Genomic DNA, 20,228 nt, shown 5'->3' with positions numbered 1-20,228 from the left:
ATATATATGTTTTACTTATGGAGGAAGATTTTAGAATACTATGATATAAAAGCCCATGAAAATAGTAATTCCTTATAAATATAATCTGTTATTATTGGTATCATTATTTTTTGGTTTTAATATGCTGAAATGATTTCAATATGTATTCATATTTTTATTATTTGATTATTCACTTAAAGAAAGATAATGATTGCCCTGTTTAAATGATAGTATTTCCTCATACTCTCTCAAAACAGAGAAATAAAAAAGATAAATGTGTGAATGCTGATGTGGATGATTTTAATATAAAAAAGTTTATGTATTCTATAAATAAACTTTTTTCACTAAGTAACTTTCAAAGATACCCCTTTCTACTAATCAAGTTTCATTTGTAAAGTTATTTATGAGATATAATGAGGGACTTGGCCTACCATATGTGAGACAATGTTAAAAGTGTTATTTTTTTCTTATTTGCCATATGTGTTATTTCTACCGCGTGTGCATGTGTGTGTGTGGGGGGGGGTGTACACACAGGCCATGTGTGTGTATATATGTATGTACACACACACACAAGCCACAATAAGACATTTTATTGAGTAAATGGGAAAAACATTTATGAGGTTTTTTCCTAGAATCCATTAGTAAACACCCATATTTCCAAAATGTACATTTCACGAGTTACAGACCTATATATGAGTTACACAGAGCTCTTTTCTGGGACGTGCATTTCAGATGCCCAAGAATGGCTGAAGCCTTTGATAAAATAACAAGCCACCTGACAGCAGCAGTGTTCACTCCTCATGATGTTCAAGACCCCACTTCAACTCCATCATGGTACTCACTGGGTGCACCTGCACACCAATGGCAGAGTAGACTATTTCCATATTACTGCTGGTTTTCAATGCATTATTTTCATAAGAATTTTCTTTAAATTATAATAAACATGTTCAGTTTGTTTACTATCATTTTTACATCAATCACATTTATTCTTGAACACCTCAATAGTTAGTCTTTACCTTCAAAGAATTCAGATGTTCATACACAAAGGCATGTTAGAGAGAATGGGCCACTCTGGATGCCCTATGAGTCAACTTTAGGGAGAAATTCTAGATCCTGAGCTCTTTATAATCTTTTTTTTCTTTCAATCAAGGCTATCTTTCATGAGTCAGCAAGAGTGAGAAGAAAAACATGAATGTGAATGATATTTAATATAAGGAAATAACAAGTCAATCAGTGGTCATAAAGAAATTGACCATTTTTAGTTTAAAGGCATTGAAGAATTAAATGTTAACTGCAGTTTAGCTATTTTTAAAACAGTAAACTCCATATAGTCTATTTTCATTAAACATCAAATGCCCATTTCTTAATTACTAGGCATTTCATTTTCTATTGTTCTTTAGATAAGTATAGCACACCTGATCTTTCATAAAGTGCAAGTTCTAATTAATCTAATATGATAAAATAATGAAATCTAGAAGTTAATTCCTGTGGCAGTGTTAATCCTCTAATTCTTAGCAACATTCTAGGAAATGAGCTTTTCAAATGTTGTTTGAAAAACAACTCATTCCCTAAAATTCATTCTTTTTTCTGTAATAAGGGTAGGAAAGGCTCTGGGAGAATAAATTTGGGGTCTAAGGAGACGCTGCCGTGGTAGAATAGAATGAATAGCTGACAGCAAAGAGAGCTGTAGTTTTTAATAAATTTAAATTCATATCTAAATATATGAGAAGGAATTGCAGTCCCTGTGAGATAACAGTAGCATGCTAGAGAGAACATTAAGAAAACAGTAATTTCTTAGGTATTACAGCTGTGCAGACTAAATCTTTGTTCATTCATTCATTCATTCAATATGTATACATTAAGTGCTCACTGTATTCCAGGCATTGTGCTACTTATTGAACATAAAATAGAATTTGGATCTTTCAAGTTTAAAATGGGAGATGTATTATGAGAAGGAGGCACAATCAAGTATGTTTTCAAATAATTATATATTATGACACATGCCATGAAAGGAACTATTTTGCTAAGAGTTATAATGATGAGACACAAATTAGATGTCAACTTATCTAGGGAAGTCAAATTTTAGAACTGAAATGCAGGTAGACTGTTTAGGTGGATAAACATGAAGGAACATTTTAGTCTGAGGGGCAAAAAGTGAAAAGTGAATGAGGAAGAAAATATCCTGGCATATGCACACCTGAAAAGAATTACTTGAATTATTTTTATGAAATCACCATTCACCAAATTAGGCAAGTGGCACAGCTAGATTAAGCTTTATAAGTCTAAAAAAAATTTCAATTTTATTATTGACTCAAACTCATCAAATTGAATTGTGAACTCTTATTCATGTAATAGATATTCATTTGCATATTCTCTAACGTTCACTATGCTTCTCTCTGCTGAAAACTGAATGATTGGGAGGTGTTATTTATTGTTATTATTCTATGTCCTAATATAGCAAATCTAAGGAAGATAATATTGATAAATAAAGCCACATTTTACTCAGGGGTAGAATGTTTGTCTAGCATGAATGAGGCCCTGGTTTTGATCCCCAAAACCATACCAGAAAAAGTGATAAAGTTTCAAAAATAAAACCGTACTTCATCATAATTAGCTGAAAGGCCACTAATTACATTTTGTAGGTTTTTGTAGTGAGCACAAAAATTGTGACCAAAGAAATGTTAATACTAAATACTTTAGAATTGTGACAGCTCTTTCTATTTTTATATAAAAGGTGATTGAAAGCATATGCAAATAGGTAATTTAGTATCTTCATATATGTTCTATATAAACACTGAAGTAATGTACATTGTGACACTTTATTCTATGCCTAAAACATTCATAGAATACTTGATACACTGCTAAAAGCTAAAACTGGGGTTATGGCATGTGTGTGTCAACTTGCCTTGCACATAATAAGCAGCAAATGAACAAGAGGCTGAATTGAATTGCAATTATTTTTTTACTTTTACTTTATACAAATTTAGATGTTCCTTTTATTTCTCTTGTTTTCTTTTCCTTGATTTTATTTATTATTTTAGTTCAAAATTTTAAAGTGTAAATTTAATGGAAAGTAATTAAATTAACTGGTAAGTATGAAGCTTGGAATAATTTTCACCAAATATATCAAGTCTCTTTTTAATTGTGATTTATCTAATATCTACACAACGTAGTTACAATGTGTAATTATTTTATGAGAGGCCTCTGCTTTTGCAGCATTTTCTATGGTCAAAACTTGAAGGTATACATTTAGTCTTTGAGGGTTTTCATAGCATTTAGACTAAGAAACACACGGGCATGTGTGCAGTAAGAACATGGTTTTGGTTCTAGTGATTATATTCTTTTCTTCCTTAACTTTGTCTTAAAGTTTGCACCCTGCTCTTTCACATTTGACGTTTTCTCCAGCACTTCCCCCCTCTAAATAGCAATAATAAAATAGCCCAAACCATCCAAATTTCCACTGTACAATCCATCTGCTGCTGGGGAAAAAAAATTGGATGTAATTGTCTTTATCATGTTGGCATAAGTCTTATGAAACTGTAAACCAAATAGAGGATAAATGTGTTCACCCCCATCTCCCAATAATCCATTGCCTAAACCATGGAACAAATTGAAATAGACTCATGAAATTTGAGGTTTTTTAAAAATTCATTTTCTTGATACTCTCAGATACTACTACACCTTTTTTTTTAAATGTAAAAACCTCTGAAGTGTTCTCAGAGAAATTGAGGAATACCAAATAACATTCCTTTTAAATGTTTGATAGGGTACTGCTGATTCCTTCAGGCAATCCTTTTCTCAATACAGGACTATGCAGGCTAATATGACCATTAGTTCCTTTTCTGCTCTTGATTCAGTTCTCAGAAGCAGGTACACACACTCACTTGTTCATTCACTTGCTGAACAACTGTTTACCTCTCTATCAAATCAGAGAAGTTAATTTTAATTGCGTAACTCTGGAATGTATGTGTGTTTGATATCTGCAAACTCTCTATTTTCCCTGATCTCAAAGGGAAGTCTTGGTCATTGATTTTATTTGTACTATTAGTGTTTTCTATTGATGGCAAGAAACTACAATAAATAGCACCATGGCTTTTCTGAGTTTGTCTAGTGATAGAAAAGTAAAAAAAAATGAACATGAATTCTTTCTCCACCTTAACAGTATTTCTTTCTTATCAATAGCACAGAGCTCTTGTTCAGAAGGAACAGTTGAAAGAATGTTATCTTAAGATAAAAAAGAGAGATGCAGAAGAGTAATAAAGGAGATAGTAGCATGTTCCCAGACTTAAAAGCAATCAATGATCTAAAAAGCTAAGAAACACCTTTGGAATTATTAGAACCAATTCCTCTTTAGTAGTTTTCCTCTTTTATTTATTTTCTTTTCCTTTATTTTTCCTTTCCCCTTGCACATATTTTCATTGCTCATGCTATACAGTAGCTTATAACATTGAGTTGATGGACTCTGTTTTTAATCCAGTTATCAGACTATACAGCAGACTAGAAAAGCCTATTTTTAAGAACATGATAATCATACTTGATTTAAACTCATTTAACCAAAATAATTTTTTGAGAATTATTTAAAATTAATCTTTGAAATGGAACAGCAAATATCTGTTCAATTTTCATCTAAATTACACTTCTATGATAACTTTGGTATCTGAAAAGAGAAATATGATATTTTAGCTAGTTTTTAATTTGTGGAATTGGAATTCACCTTGGTAGGTCAAGGACCAGACCCCAACCTACGCAAAGGTATAATATGAAAATGTCCCGAGAACTCATTATGTGTTGTACTACACTAAAGACAATTGATTTTTATGCAGTAGTTCTTAATATTGATATCATTTAGGCATGATATTATTTAGTGCATTATATATTGAGAAAAGTTAATTAAATGAAGGGCTAATTTAACTAAAACATATTTTGGTGCTTATATTATGCAAAGTAGTGTGTAAAAATTACTAAAACACATTTGATAGGAAGACTAATATTTGCATGGAGGTATATGGGAGCATGATTTGTGGCAGAATAAATATTGTCAGCAAAAGTACAGAGATGAGAAATATAATGAAAGTGACAGTTAGGTAGTTTCATCTAAGATCTGTGAACTGTTATATTGTAGAGAAGTCTAGAGAGAACAATTGTGAAATTTCTGAACAGAATACTGCAAAATCTGAAATTCATCCTTTCACCTGAGGAATCATTACAGATTTTACTGAAAAGAAATGATAAGACAGAACTTGAGCATTTTAAAGATTATTTCATTAGAACAATTGACATATTCAAGAATAGAATGAAAGAAACCACACTGGAAAAAGTAATCTTTTAAAAAAAAAGTGAAGGTAAGATGTCCCTCACCAGAGATGGTGGGTGAATTTGGAAGGCTAGTTTGAAAGTGAGAAGGAAGGCTCATTCACCAAGGATTGTGTGTATTTTGTTTTGTTTTTGTTTCTGCCTGTGTTTTAATGAAGTTCTTTCTGCTCCACCTAACCCCCAGGTAGAATTGTCTTGTGTTTGTTGTATCTGTACAGGATCTTTTGCTTAGGGTGGAAGGGGAGAGGAAGGCAATATTATTTATACTAATATATCTGATTTATCACAGATATGTATTTTATTAGAAAAATTTGCAAAGTGTGAATACACTTTTGACTTTGGGCTGTGATTTGTTTCTTGGTATCTGTTAATACATAAAAGGGGTAGAAAAACAACTAGATAAGAGTTAAACTAGGGAATGGGCAAGAACATTGGTCTAAAGAATAATGTTTTGTAAACATATAAAAAGCCGTTCTAACCATTAAGCATAAATTAAAACAAAAATAAGATTCATTATCCCATCTATTCTGTTGCCACAGAATAAGAAGTTTGTTAATACACTGTTTTGGCTACAGTGCAAAGAGACAAACATTCCAATACACTGCTGGTGGAAGTGTTAATTTGTATTATCCCTGTGGAAGACAATTTGGCAATAAAACCAAAATTATAAATGCACAATTCTCACTGACCAGGAATTCTACTTCTAGATCTAATCACACTTATACAAAACTCCATGCATCAGAATTTTAATTTCATATTTGTGTTTTCATATGAGAATAAATTGGTAAATAACTTTAAGTGAAGGACTATTTATATAAATCATGTTATATGCTTACCTAATACTAATCTGCTGTGGTTAGAAAAAGGAATACATATTTTTGATTGTTGTGTAAATATTCTAATGTATTATGGGAAGAACTACACACTGATAACTACAGGATACATGTATAAAAATGTACTGATGACGGTACTGCTAAGGGCTGGAACTGGAAGAGTGTTTTACAATGGAAATTGTTTTATTCTTTTTTGGGGGTAGCAAAGTTAAAATAATTTTTTATTATTTTTTATGATAATTTAAGGTAGAAACCATGTTGTTTTTATATACATGTGTCTAGTGTAGTGATGACTATAATTAAGCGAATTAAAATATACATCATCTCATGTAGTTACCTTTCTCAGTTCTACTCTCTTAGCAAATTTCCAGTTCCTAACATAACAATGTTATCTACAGTCCTTATTTTGTACATTAGCTCTCTGGACCTATTCATCTTTTTTTTTTTTTTTTTTTTGAGAGAGGGTGGGGGAGGGAGACATGGAGAGCCAGACACAGTGGACACAACATCTTTATTTTATTTTTATGTGGTCCTGAGGATCAAACCCAGTGCCCTGCGCATGCCAGGCGAGCGCGCTACCGCTTGAGCCACATCCCTAGCCCCAGACATATTCATCTTTTAAAACTGCAACTTATTTGCACCCTTTGACTTCTATATTCTCAATTCACTTCCTTATACCACCCCCATTCCTGGTAACTACTACTTTACTCTTTGCATTCAGATTTTTAAAAAATAATTCCACATGTAAGTGAGATAATACAGCATTTTTCTTTCTGTGTCTATTTCACTAAGCATAAGAATATGGACTTTCATGTATGTTGTTACAAATGGCATACTTTCCTACTTTGAATAAAGGTGAATAATATATAAGGAAGTCACATACTCAATAGTGAAATAACAAATAAATTGATTTAAAAATAAACACAAGAACCAGGCATGGTGGCACATGCCAGTAATTCCCGCACTTGGGAAACTGAGGCAGGAGGATCAAAAGTTCAAAACCAGCCTCACAAACTTAGCGAGGCCTTAGCATCTTAGTGTAAACCTGTCTCAAAATTAAAACAAAACAAACAAACAAACAAAAATGGCTGGTGATGTGCCTCAGTGTAAAGCTCCCCTGCATTCCATCCCCTGGTACCAAACAAATAACAAAGAAAGAACTAAACAGACATTTCTTCAAAGAAGACATACAAATTGTCAACAGGTATATGAAATTCATCATCAGGGAATTGTAAATCAAAACCACAAGGAAGCATCACCTCACACATATGAGAATGACTGTTATAAAGAGACCAGAGAGGACTGGGGACATAGCTCAGAAGTTGAGTGTTTGCCTCACATGAGCATGAACCTACACTGAATTTCCAGTAACACACACAGTGGACCAGTGATAACAAGTAGTGGTAAGGGTGTGAAGAGAAGGGAATCATAACACTGTTAGATGGAATATAAGCTAGTGTAGTCATTGTGAAAAAGAATGTAAAGATCCCTTCAGAAATAAAAGGAAAAATTACTGTGACCTGGCAATCCACTTTCCATCAAGAGAAGAGCAATCACAACCAATTCAGAATATCTGTATATGTTCACTGGAGCATTATTTACAATAGCCAAAATACAAACAGAAGCATCTTACAATAGATAAATGGATAAAAAAAATTGTGGTATAGACACATATTAAAATATTTTTATTATATTTTATCTAGCCCATTGTCAATACCATAAAGCTGGGATTTTGTAGTTTATTTAGAGACAGGGTCTCACTGAGTTGCTTAGTGCTTTGCTTTTGGTGAGGCTGGCTTTGGACTCATTATCCTCCTGCCTCAGCCTCCCCAGCTGCTGGGATTATAGGTGTGTGCCACTGCACCTGACCTGGCTATATTCAGGCCTTTGTAAATGAAGAGTTATGAGACAAAGTGATAAGGATTATTATTATAATTTTGGAAAGCAATTCTGCAATTCTTCTACAAAATAATAAAATGGTATTAGTATTACTTTTACTTAGGGAAAAAGACAAATAAGAAGATATATCTATTTGTATTTTTCCTCTGAAGGAAACTTCAATTCTCCTAATATGTTTAAAATGAAAATGATGATAGAAAAAAATGATAATAGAGCAATTCCTCCAGATTAAAAAAAAATGTTTGAAATAGAGAACCTAATCATTACATAATGTCAGCACTAACCAGAGATTAACATTTAAAACAGTTAATTGGAAAAATACATCAAGATAGTTTTCTTTTTAAATTTAAACATTCATTAAGTTCTTTTGTCTACAAGACATCTGAGCATACAAAAAATCTAGAAGAAAATAATAAGAATGATAAATGAGAACAGTCGGTGATGTCTTTCCTCTAAATTAATACATATCCAAGCAACTGTATGCTAATTTTGAATAGGTGGCATTTCCACACTCAACTAGGAACAAGAAACCATATATATATATATATATATATACACATATGCATATATACATATATATGAATATAAATAAAATAAATTCATATGCCTTCATATATATGGTTTAATAAATATATATATAAATTTTTATATATAAATATTCCTAATGCATTTGTCCTATGATAATTTTTAAAATACACATCTTTATATATATCATGTATATCTCAAAGTTATCATAAGACAATACATTCAGAATGTATAACTTTGTTTCATGTAAAGCATTGCCAGGCATGCTGGCTCATGCCTGAAATCCTAGTCATTCAGGAGAACTAAGACAGGAGGATCCCAAGTTTGAGGGCAGCCATGGCAATTTTGTGAGACCCTCGGCAATTCAGTGAGACCCTGTTTCAAAAGGACAGGGGATGTTGCTTATTGATAAAGAGCCACTGGGTTTGAGTTTGATACCCAATACTTAAAAAGAAAAAAAAATCAAGTGAAATATCAACTCTAGTGTTTTCAATAGCTCATGATGTAAATATTTTTAATCACTTCCTCATTGAACTGTAGAAAATTGCTTTCTTTCAAGTTCCCTCTCCTGTCTGTGTTTCTTGCATCCTTGACTTTTATCTTCTTGCTCTCTATCCAATCCTCACACCCTATAAAATCTTATTACACTTTTTTTTGAAATAAACTGCATGTGTTTGAGAATTACTCCTGCATCTTTATAGTTTGCAATAGTCGAATAGTAAATGTTTTGAGGAAGAGTTTGGTTGTACTAATATAAAGGATATGCACAAAGTGGCATGTGATGTACCAAATAAGAAATTAAATGTATTAATTTGTAACTCTTATTACCAATGTAGACAAACCAAAAATCAAACCAAAATAAGACCATCACGGTAACACATTTAAATATTACCTATAGAAAATAATCTCTAAAATGTTTGCAAACTGAAATCAAATCTTCCCAATAAAATACAATCCTATTCATTATTTATAAGATCTTAGTTTCATTCTGTTTTAGTAAATGAGCATTGCACACCACAAACCACTTTAATAGGTTACCTTCTTTTTTAAAAAAAGTAAAAAGGCAAGGAATAAAAATGGAAGAAGACAATAATTGAATTAATTAATGTAGTCTATTCCATTTTGCTGTTTTTTAAGGTTCAAACCTACCTTGCCTTACTTCCAAAATAGAAACAATGCTCTAAATAATTTTGTAAAAGAACATAAAAGACTTACTTTTTTCAGGGCAAAAAGAAAATAACAAAATTAAAATAACACAAAGAAAGATAATCACCTTCAATGTGTACAAATAAAATTAATACCATGAAAAGGAAACATGCCTCTGTGAGCAAATGAAGATAAATATAGAGAAAGCAAGTTATTTTCTTCATATTTGGAAAATTAGAGTGACAACTCCCAGATATATCTGCACAAAATTCAAATGATTTTTTTCTGCCTTAAACATCCTACACACAAGAAAGAAACTTTGTAAGCATCTTTAACTAGAGAAATAAAGGGTGATCATTGATTTCTAGACCTACCCAGTCTTATGTCTCATTTCTTCTTTATAAAAAATTATGAGGAAATGGTGAATATTATTTTTCTATAGGGAAGGAATCTGCCAAGGTATCATGTCCCTTTCAGGGAAGAAAGACATGAGGAAATAGCTGAGTCCGGTTTAAACCTGAGTTTCCCAAGTCTAGACTCTTTGTTTGCCCTGCCCTTATGCCATGAATACTTCTCTTTCCTTGTCTTATCTTTTTGGTGGAGCCCTTCCTACACTTAGCTGCCAACCCCTAGAGCTCTGTTTCTTTCAGTTCTCTTCATCAAAACCTCATAATTCACACAGGTGTGGAATTAAAATCCTTAAATTAACATTTTAACTCTTTTAAATTCATTGATTCTAATTCTCTTGAGCGATTAATAAACTGAGAGAAAGAGGGAAAATGACTTGTCCAAGTTACAGTAAAGAGAAAAACTAGAGTTCAACCTTATGTTAAGAACATCTAAACTAAATACTAAACTGTTATCCTCTTGCTTCTAAACAAAATACAGATTCTTCAAAAGTGTCTCAGAATTGTCCAACTGCCTTCATGTTACATATTTCTAACTGTTTTTTGAACATTAGTTAGATTTCCTACTTTCTCCTACATATCTTCTTCCTTTCTGCCTTCTTTGAACAAAATTAAAATGAATATTAGCCAATCTAAAATGCAAATATACTACAAGTTTTAATGCTTCTCACTTTGGGGATTCACTTTAATCCATACCCAGAATGACCATAACTGTTTCTCTAAGATTCTCAGAATATAGGATCAATTTCTCTGCAGTTATATTTCCTATGATATTTTCTTAAGTTTAATATTAAGCTATGCATTACAGATATAATAATTTTCTACCTGTCCATTTTCAAGTATCAAACATCTCCCTTCTTTTGGACCTCCCAAAACACATGGGTTATAGACACGAGGTTTGTAAGAAATGCCAATCTAAGTAAATTGAATAAAAGTTCAGATACACAGGATCCTATTTCAATGTTCATTTCCCCAAGATATCAGTATTCTCTTCTTCAAATAGAATAGCATTGCATTTATGCAAAGACTTGAACTAAAGAATTGGATAAAAAAAATTCATTTTCCCCAGTTTAATATTTTGACTTTTCTGTTGTTTTTGCATCATTAAAATGTAGAGTTTTTCTTATATATTATCACAGCTGAATGACACTACTCCCATTTCACATGCAAAGAAATGTTAATGGACTTGTCTAAAATTAGACAGCTAATAAATAAGTTGCACAGTCAACACCAAACCCTAAAATGGACACACACTATCTTCTCATCCCATATTGTTCCCTATGCTAGATCAATTATTAAAATTATTTATATAATATTTACAATTAGCTCTGCTACTATTGTTAATACTGCTTTCTTAAAGGGCCATGTAAGCAAAAGTTTCATTAACTAGTACAATAATATTCTATACTTAATACCTAAAACAAATCAAACTTATTTATAACAACCTGCAGGAATTGTTTTTCCATTGCATCTCAGACACATTCATTTTGCCACAGACCCAGTTGTATCATCAGACTTGATGGCCTTAAGACACTAAAGTTAGCACAATAATGAGATGTGGAAAAACACAGCATTCATTTAAAGTGGTTAGGTGAATCTTAGAACCAAATTTACTTCAAAATAACTTAGGCTCCAGGAGGTAAATGCAGCAATTAGAGAACCACTGTTAAGATAAAATATTTCAAGGTGGATGAATTCAGGAAGAGAAAAATAACAGCAGCCTTTAAAAAGAGAAACTTTGAAAATTTGTAACTGGTCATATGTAATTCTATCATTGAACATTTCACATTGAATTATGTTCACCCTATCTGGTCATTTCTTTTACTAGGTCTTGAACTACTTATTTACCTTTGTATCATTGCTTAGTACTACAACTGTCTACAATAGACCATTTGAGTGAGTTAATTTTTTTTTCCCTTAAATACAAAAGGAAGTAATTTTCATTACTTTTACTATTTGAGTTTCACACTAATAAGACCACGTTAAACAACAAGGAACAATAAATAGTCATCTGTATTTAACACAGTTAATATGGTAAACTTTCATAAAGTCACTTGATCATTTCACTTAAATCTCAAGTAACTTCTCTTTTTCACTAAAGAGTATTTTTTTTACTGTTTTCTGAAAATACTAAGGAATCCAAAGTAACTTTTAGGAATCCAGTAAATATCAAGAAAGAAATTCAGATTATGTTAAGGACCACTTATTTGTTTGACTTAGAGAATATATTTTATATTTTCTACTGGAGTTAATATTTTTTTGAAAATTTTATAACATGCTTAGAGTAAAAGTGACCTTTAGATAAGACATTAATCTCCAGTCATAATCTTTTACCTCACCTGTTCTACAGTTGTCCTTATAACTTTTAGATACTCAGTATTTAAAGGAAAGAGGAATCTTAAAATTTCAGTTCTTATAAACACAAACATAAACAAACTCATCATAATTTGAATACAAAAGCTTCAAGAGAAGTCATCTGTAAAAATAAATATTATACTAGAAAACCCAACAATATTTAAGCCACTTTCTACTGACTTGCTTGATGGTGATTGTATTTTTTATCATGTTCAGTTCCACTGAAGAAATTTTAGAATATATATCAATTCTAAATTAATTTACATTATATTATTAGATGAACTTTGGTTCAGACACAATGATGATTAAATACTACTGTATACCCAAGTTTGCTTTCTTAACTTTCTTTGGTACTATGACTGTAAAATGTATATGTAAGTTGATATCTGAATTTTATAACTAAGAAAGAAGTATGTACTTCCAGAGAATTAGTTTGTTTTGTTATCAAATGATTTATAATCACAATTACCCTAAAGAAGCTTGTGATTTCAATTTTACTCAAAACATGCCAACCCATATATTCCTCACCTTCATTTCTCATTGATTTTTTTCACTGTTTCCCACTGAGCATTTATCACTGAAAAAATAAATAAATAAGACCTCTAACTGGGAAGAAACAGCATCAAGAAAAGAAATGGGTGTTTCCTTCCATATCTAACAATGGGGAAAAATGACTTCTCTTCTGTTTCCTAATTGAATGTGATATTCCACAAGCTTCCCAAGTTCTTAACTGAAACTGTCAAAAGTTTCTTTTCTAAGATTTAGCTGCTGAATGCGCACTAAGTTCAATGTGGAAGAGTTCCCAACCTAGCAGTCAAGTTCTGTAATTCTTGGTTAAGAGAATGTAGGCATAGCAATTTCCCAAGTTCATGGTATTGGATAATAAATTTTCTAATGTTAAAAACCAGTGTTTTATAGATAATCAATGGCAAGAAAGAAATTACATATACTATGTCCTAATACAAATTTGAATTGATACAAAAATAATTCCAAAATTTCACAGGAAATAAGAGTAGAAACAAAATTGTTCCCACCTAGAAATTTAAGAGACCTGAGCTCTAATTTCATTTTTTCATTACTTGCAATGTTGAAATCTCACTTAGTATCACCCTTTACCAGTCTTCATAATGACTGGGAGCTTTATAGGGCTCTTTCTAAGACTAAATGTATTATTTTGTCACTATTTCCTATGTGTTCTCACAACTGGTCATCCATAATTGATGAGATTTGTGCTGGTTTTTAATGAAATAGTTATTTTAGCACCAGGAACTCTCTTTTAATTACACAGTATCATTAGAACAGTGGCATTTAAAGAAACAGAAGATAACATTATACTGAATTATGAAGTTAAGGTTTCAATTCTCTTATAAAACTTGTAACTTGAAGTCTGCAACACTGAATATCTCCTTTATGTTACAAAAAAATGTAACTAACAAATTGTTTTCTTATTTTTTGTGGTATGGGAGATGAAATTAGGCAAATTTATATCTTTGAGTTATGAATATGAAGAGTTAAGTTTCCAAATGACAAAGTAAATTAAAACACAAAATCTAACTTAGATTAAACATGGGACTTTTCAAAAGTTCTCAAAAATATTTCAGGGCACTTTCATCTATCTGTTCACATGTCCAGGGAACTATCTCATATTTAGTGATTATGAAATGCCAATTAAATAAAAATTTCTCTCTAGAACATAAGGATTATTTTAATTCCCTATCGCCACTCAACTGTTTCTTTCAAATAATATTAATTTTAATCAACACAGAATTTGTCTAATTCTGTAATGTTAGAGACTGAAGAACAATAATATCTCAGCAAATATCAAATAAAGCAAAGCAAATTCTTACATAAAACTACAATGTTGAGAAGCTGGATGGATTAAAATAGATGTTTTAACCTCTTCAAACATCACTTTTAATCGTGGTTTAATTTCAGAAAATATTTTAGTTAGTACATTTAAATAATAAATTAAATATTTGATAAAATAGAGATTAAACTATGTACTGAAAAGTAAATTTCCCATGAAATGTCCTATTTATCTATTAGTTATAGATACAAACTCCTATAAATAGAAAAACTTTGTGAAAATACATAAATCCACGGGTTGTGGTTGTAGATGCATTATTAAATATTATTATCCTATTATATATCTAAAACAACAACAACAACAAGAAAAACTTCAACTTTTTGAACCTCTTAACAAATGTTTCTGCTACTATGAATATCAAAGTCAAGACAATTTTCAATCAACCCTTCACCACCTATGTGATCAGCAAATTTTCTCTTCCTAAACCCCATAAGACAGAGTTACTGCTAGAGGGTAATGGAAGATGAGATGTTTTTCCTGAGCATTTGGCAGCTATAAGAATGATGTGGAGGAGATTCCTACACTCCTCATTAAATGTTTGCACATGTAATTAGGTTTTTCCAGTTAATGTAAAGAAAAATCTTTCATTACTTAGATAAATTTAACACTTTCTTTTTTCTCCTTTACCATAATATGGCTGCTTAGAATTTGAATAATGTGCACATTGTCACTGTTATTAACCCTTAAGTATATTCATATTTCCTGGAAGCATAGAATCTATAAAACTGGGATTAATGAATCGTGTATACAAATGAATAGGTTCCTTCTTTTCCATCAAAAGCTCAATTTTTTTATCTATGAAAATTGAGGAATGGAGTAGTTGAAACCAAAACTAGCACAGAGGAAATAGGAAATTTTCTTGGATTTGTTTAGAGAAATATAATGTGAGAAAATACATACAAAGTATAGCATAGGACAGCAATTTTTTTAGGTTATGAATTGCTAAAGGATGGATAAGACATACAGAAAAAAAAGAATAGTAATTTTACACCTGTGTTGTCAGATGCACCTAATGGAACATTTTGGAATCCCTTAAAAATGCAGCAATTTAAGGAATTGAACATTAAGAAATGCATGAGAAATAATATTTTGACAATTTCTCATGATTCTCAAAAATGATAAATCTCACACTATTTTATATTAGATTAAGAAATGACAGATTCATTGGCCTTTCAATTTCCACAAAACAGAAAATACTTTCATTTGCTTTTTGGAATCACTTGATGGTTTACTTGGAGAGTTCCATTTCCCTGTACTAACAAAGGAACTTCCACACTTTGTCAAGTATTTAAGTGTTATGAGTTGATATGGAAATAGGCTATATCATGAGAACAATACATAATACTTTGAAATATGAAATTAAAGACTTGTATTTTAACTTAGGGAGGTTTTTTATATGAATGAAAATGTTCTACATTCATTTTATGAAAGTATATTTCAAAGGTAAAATATAACAGAAATTATAAAAAATGGTCTTAAGACAAGTTTATGCAATTTAATAATGTAGTACTTGTTTTGTTAAGAGAAATCTAGTTGTAAAAACACATAAAAAGTGGTAATACAGGGCAGCAAGTTTTTAAGTCATAAATTCTTTAGAGACTGATAAAACAAAGCAGGAAAAAAATTATAAAATAACTTTGATGAAATAATTTAATAATAAAAACTTGGGTTTCTAAAAAGTAAATGTATATATTTATGTGTGTGTTTATATAATAAAGCCTTTTAAATTTTCTTCTTCTATCACTGTATAAAAACAACAGAATTATTTTTTTTCATTTTAAATGAAAATTATTTATTATACAAAAACGTTCAAATCTAGAAGATATAAACTGATTATACTCCACATACCAGAATCATCTAACAATATACATTGGGATATTTAAAAAGTCATACAATAGGCAAATTTAATTGAAAGAGTAGAGAGATAAAACATGGTTCATTATAGTTTTTAATCCGAAACTTAAGTGTTAAGGAGTTTTATATACTTCATTACTTTTTAAAATGCAAGAGCCTCTAATGTAGAGTTATTGATCACAAATGCTTAGAAAATAGACCTCTGTAGGTATTCTACTGCTTTGAGCTTCCGACCAGTCTCTTTCCTGATATAAAGTGCTAAGAAGTTCATGTAACATATTAGCACAGTGCACAGCCCTAACACCAGTCTAAAAAAATTCATGTCGGAAACATACAACTCTCCTGTTTTATGCTTCTATCTTGGAGAATAAAAAAGAGAGGAATAAATCTAAGTTCTTGAAGTCAGAATTTCTATAGAGTAAACAATATAAATTTAGAATCCATTTAAATTAAGAGAAAAAACTGCCAACTTCTTAGTAGAAATGTTTAAAGATATATTTAAGAAGATAACTCAAAGACTGTAGGTAATCAAAACTGTGTGGTAAACTGGATTCAGAAAATCACACTATTTTAAATATCTTCATAATTTTCTAGAATAGTTTTTGATGAATTGGGGAAGCAACAAAACCTGCTATAAAACTTTGGTTTTGCCAAGCTAACTTATATATAGTCAAATCATGTTCCTAGTACTATAACCAGATGGAAAAAATTATCTTTTTATTTTAATCTTAAAAGAAGGTATTTTGTTTTATCTACAAGTAATGTGAACTCCAAATGCCTTGGTCAGCATAGCAGCCTCTTACTTTCTTTATCCAGAGAGTCCTCTACCTTTTACTGACACCATCTGGTCCTTAATGCTAAGTCTGAACATCAAACCATACCCACTCACTTCTACCCTGAAGGTGGTGAATGGTTATGAATTGTTAAATAAAAAAGAAAATATATGTTAGCCAAACTTGTCACTTTTCTAATAGAGTTTTACTTAATTAAATACATAAGATTAATATTCTGCAAGTAACTAATTCATAATGATACTTCTTGAGTAAACATTTATGTGTATGTGCATGATATGATTTTAGTTCTTCTCTAACTTACCAACCTCATAACTATTGGGTTTCCGACCACCTAATAGTTAAAGTATTTATTAATCACCTTGAGAAATGTTCAGGTATATCAGCCAGCCTTTTGAAAATCCCACACCACTATAGCTTTTCCAATGTATTGCCAAGAGCATCCAGGTGTACACTAATCTTACAACTTATCTGGTATTTAGTTAATCATTGTGGTAATGCTCTTTTTTCTAACCTTTATGGACTCTAATTCTGAATAGAGTTTCCATGGAATCAAAAAGTAAAATTCTTAATGTTTCTCTTCATTTTTTAGATTTTCAAAAGTTTTACATAAGAAGAATTTAAGGGCTCTCCCAACGCCTACACAGAAAAATTGGCACTTGCCTTGTAATAAATACTCTATTGACTTTCTCTTTTCAAGTATGCCTTATTATCATCTTCTTAGACACCAGCTAAGCTATTTTTCAAATTCTTGTTTTTATATCACATTTCATATTTTAGTTAACTTTTAGCTCTGAATCTTGTTCTATCTTTACTTAACTAGAGTTTGTTGATTTTTGTATGTAATATGTTTTACTTTTTAATCCTTTGTTTTATTTGCACATTCTTCCACGGTAATTTTTTGCTTTACATTTGACCAAGGCAAACATATTCCTGACAAGTTAAAGACTTGATATACTGGTCCACACAGAACTTATAACAATTTAAGCATGAAATAGAAAAAGATGCAAAGAATCATGTGTGAGTTGTTCAAAATTGAATACAGGCATTTCAAAACAAATATTCTAATAATTAGTAAATATTTCATACTTAGGGTCAATGCATTAATCATGATGTACTCCTATATGTTTATTGTGGTATTCATAAGTATTTCTATAGCTCTGGTGCAATTCAATAGCAACCAATTGCATTTCCAATAGTTTTTTAAATTTGACTATTTGTCTATATTATTAAATTCTAGTATTTTAATTAATATTAACTTTTTTCATACTTACTTCCATAGCTAACATTCAGAATGAAAGTAGAAGTATAGACTCCCTAAATGATTTCTTTTAAATTAACAATCAGATGAAATGTATGTAGGTAAAGCATTGTATATACAACAGCTTAAAAGTTTTTGCTTTCAAACCTGTATTAAAATCACCACATTGAATTGTATTTTTCATACTACAGAAGTTATACAATTTTTTAAAAATGTGATGGATTTTTGTTCTTTATAAAATAAAATTAATTAAACCAACTTAAAATTTCAGGTTGTCTTAGTAATCCACAGCTTTCTGTACATCATATTTATCTATGTGCAAAAATATTCTTTCCTACTTTTTCTAATAAAAATAAGGATCTTTGAACATATTTTCATATTTTTAATCCACCACATTCCTGTGCAACATTTAGAAAAAAAAGTCCAAGATATTGTTTTTCTCAGTTTCCATAACTTTGCAGAACTCCACTTATAGAGCATCTGTTCTGAATTTTAACAAGTTATTGCACTGCCAGATGCCCAGTTATTTGGGCTGTATTCTCAAAAACACATTGCTCCAGCATAAGACCTACAGTCCGTACCTGAGAAAAACATCCCTTTTTTTTCTGACCATTTGGCTTGTTTTGTAGAAACACTCTTACCCCATCCTGGTATATATTACCTTAAAATTTGTTTGTATGAATCGTTTACTCCTATTTTGGGTGACATTAGGAGATATGCAAAAGGGTTATATTTACTCTCGCTTCAACTTTTCAACATAAAATCCAAGCAGAGAAAAAATAGCATGTTGTAAAAAAGGAAAAAGGGGAAAAGAAAAGCTTCATCTAACAGTTTTTTTTTTTTTTTTTTTTTTTTTTTACATTCTGGCAACATGGCAAGAAAGGATGGTTTTGCAGAAGCCAGTGTGTCAAAAATCCTAAGTGGCTGGGAGATGAAGTGCACAATCACAGAAAGCAGTCACTGGTAAAGGAATGTCAGCCACTTACCAATGAGATGCCAGACTCCCCTGTCCTTCCTCTGTGACTCTCAGTTCCTGTCTCCCATCCTCCTGCCCGTCGGCACAGTTCAGACAGAGCAGTTCCTTGGGTCCTTCTCAGCCTGTGGCAGAAGAGAATTGCGGAGTTTTTAATCATTCAGAGGGAATCCTCCAGCTTGCCCTGCCTCTCCCAGAAGACCGGACCCAGGTAACGCATCCTTTCCGCCCAGAGCTTTAATGGCACTTTGGCTGCTGCCTTCTTGCAGTTACGCTCCCCCACTCTGTAGTTGGTTATATTGGGAAGTAGGTGCGGCGCCTCCTCCGGCTGGTGTGTTTGGGGCTCGAGTGTTTTCCTCCAATGCGTCCGCGCGCCCCGCGCCCCGCGCCTCTGACTGGCTGTGTCCTCCCGGAGCGGTCCCTCGCCCCTCCCCACTCGCCCGCGCTGTCGCTGTCGCCCGCGCCCAGCGCCTCACTGCCTCTCGCTGAAAAGGTTCATTTAGCATGTCCCCGGGTTTAAAAGACTGTTTGCCTCAAGAAGGTTTTTAAATGCTGCTGCGCTCCTCTCACTAGTCTACCGGTATTCCCCTTGCCTCCTAAGTATGGAGGGCTTGCCCCCCTTCCCCAGGCTTTTCTGCTCTGCAACCTCTCGGTATTTAACATTCATAGATTACAAAGCAAACGTGTTGGCTGAAGACTGCACGGGGAGATCACAGAGGCAGAGTCCCTTCCTCTCCTGCCTGCTCCTCGCTCTCTCCCCTCAGATTCCAAGTCTTTGGCTTTTACCTCTGACAGCAGCCGCACAGACTCACGCGTTCACTTAGGTCGGCTTGCAGAGCGGACTTTCTCACTTTGGAGAATTTTCTTAGGTCCTGACTGGGAAGCACTTCTCTTTTGTTTATACCCTTGCTAGTTTCATCTGAGGGCTATTAGGTTTGGAACTGTTTTTATTTCTCCTTGATTTTGTTGTTGCTTCGTGTCAGTTCTAAAAACGCTAAGGAAATACCCGGCTTAGTTTCAGACAG

This window comes from Marmota flaviventris, chromosome 9 (genome assembly GCF_047511675.1).
Source record: "Marmota flaviventris isolate mMarFla1 chromosome 9, mMarFla1.hap1, whole genome shotgun sequence".
NCBI classification, from domain to species: Eukaryota; Metazoa; Chordata; class Mammalia; order Rodentia; family Sciuridae; genus Marmota; species Marmota flaviventris.
The sequence above is the reverse complement of the archived record's forward strand: the minus strand, read 5'-3'. Positions refer to the sequence as shown.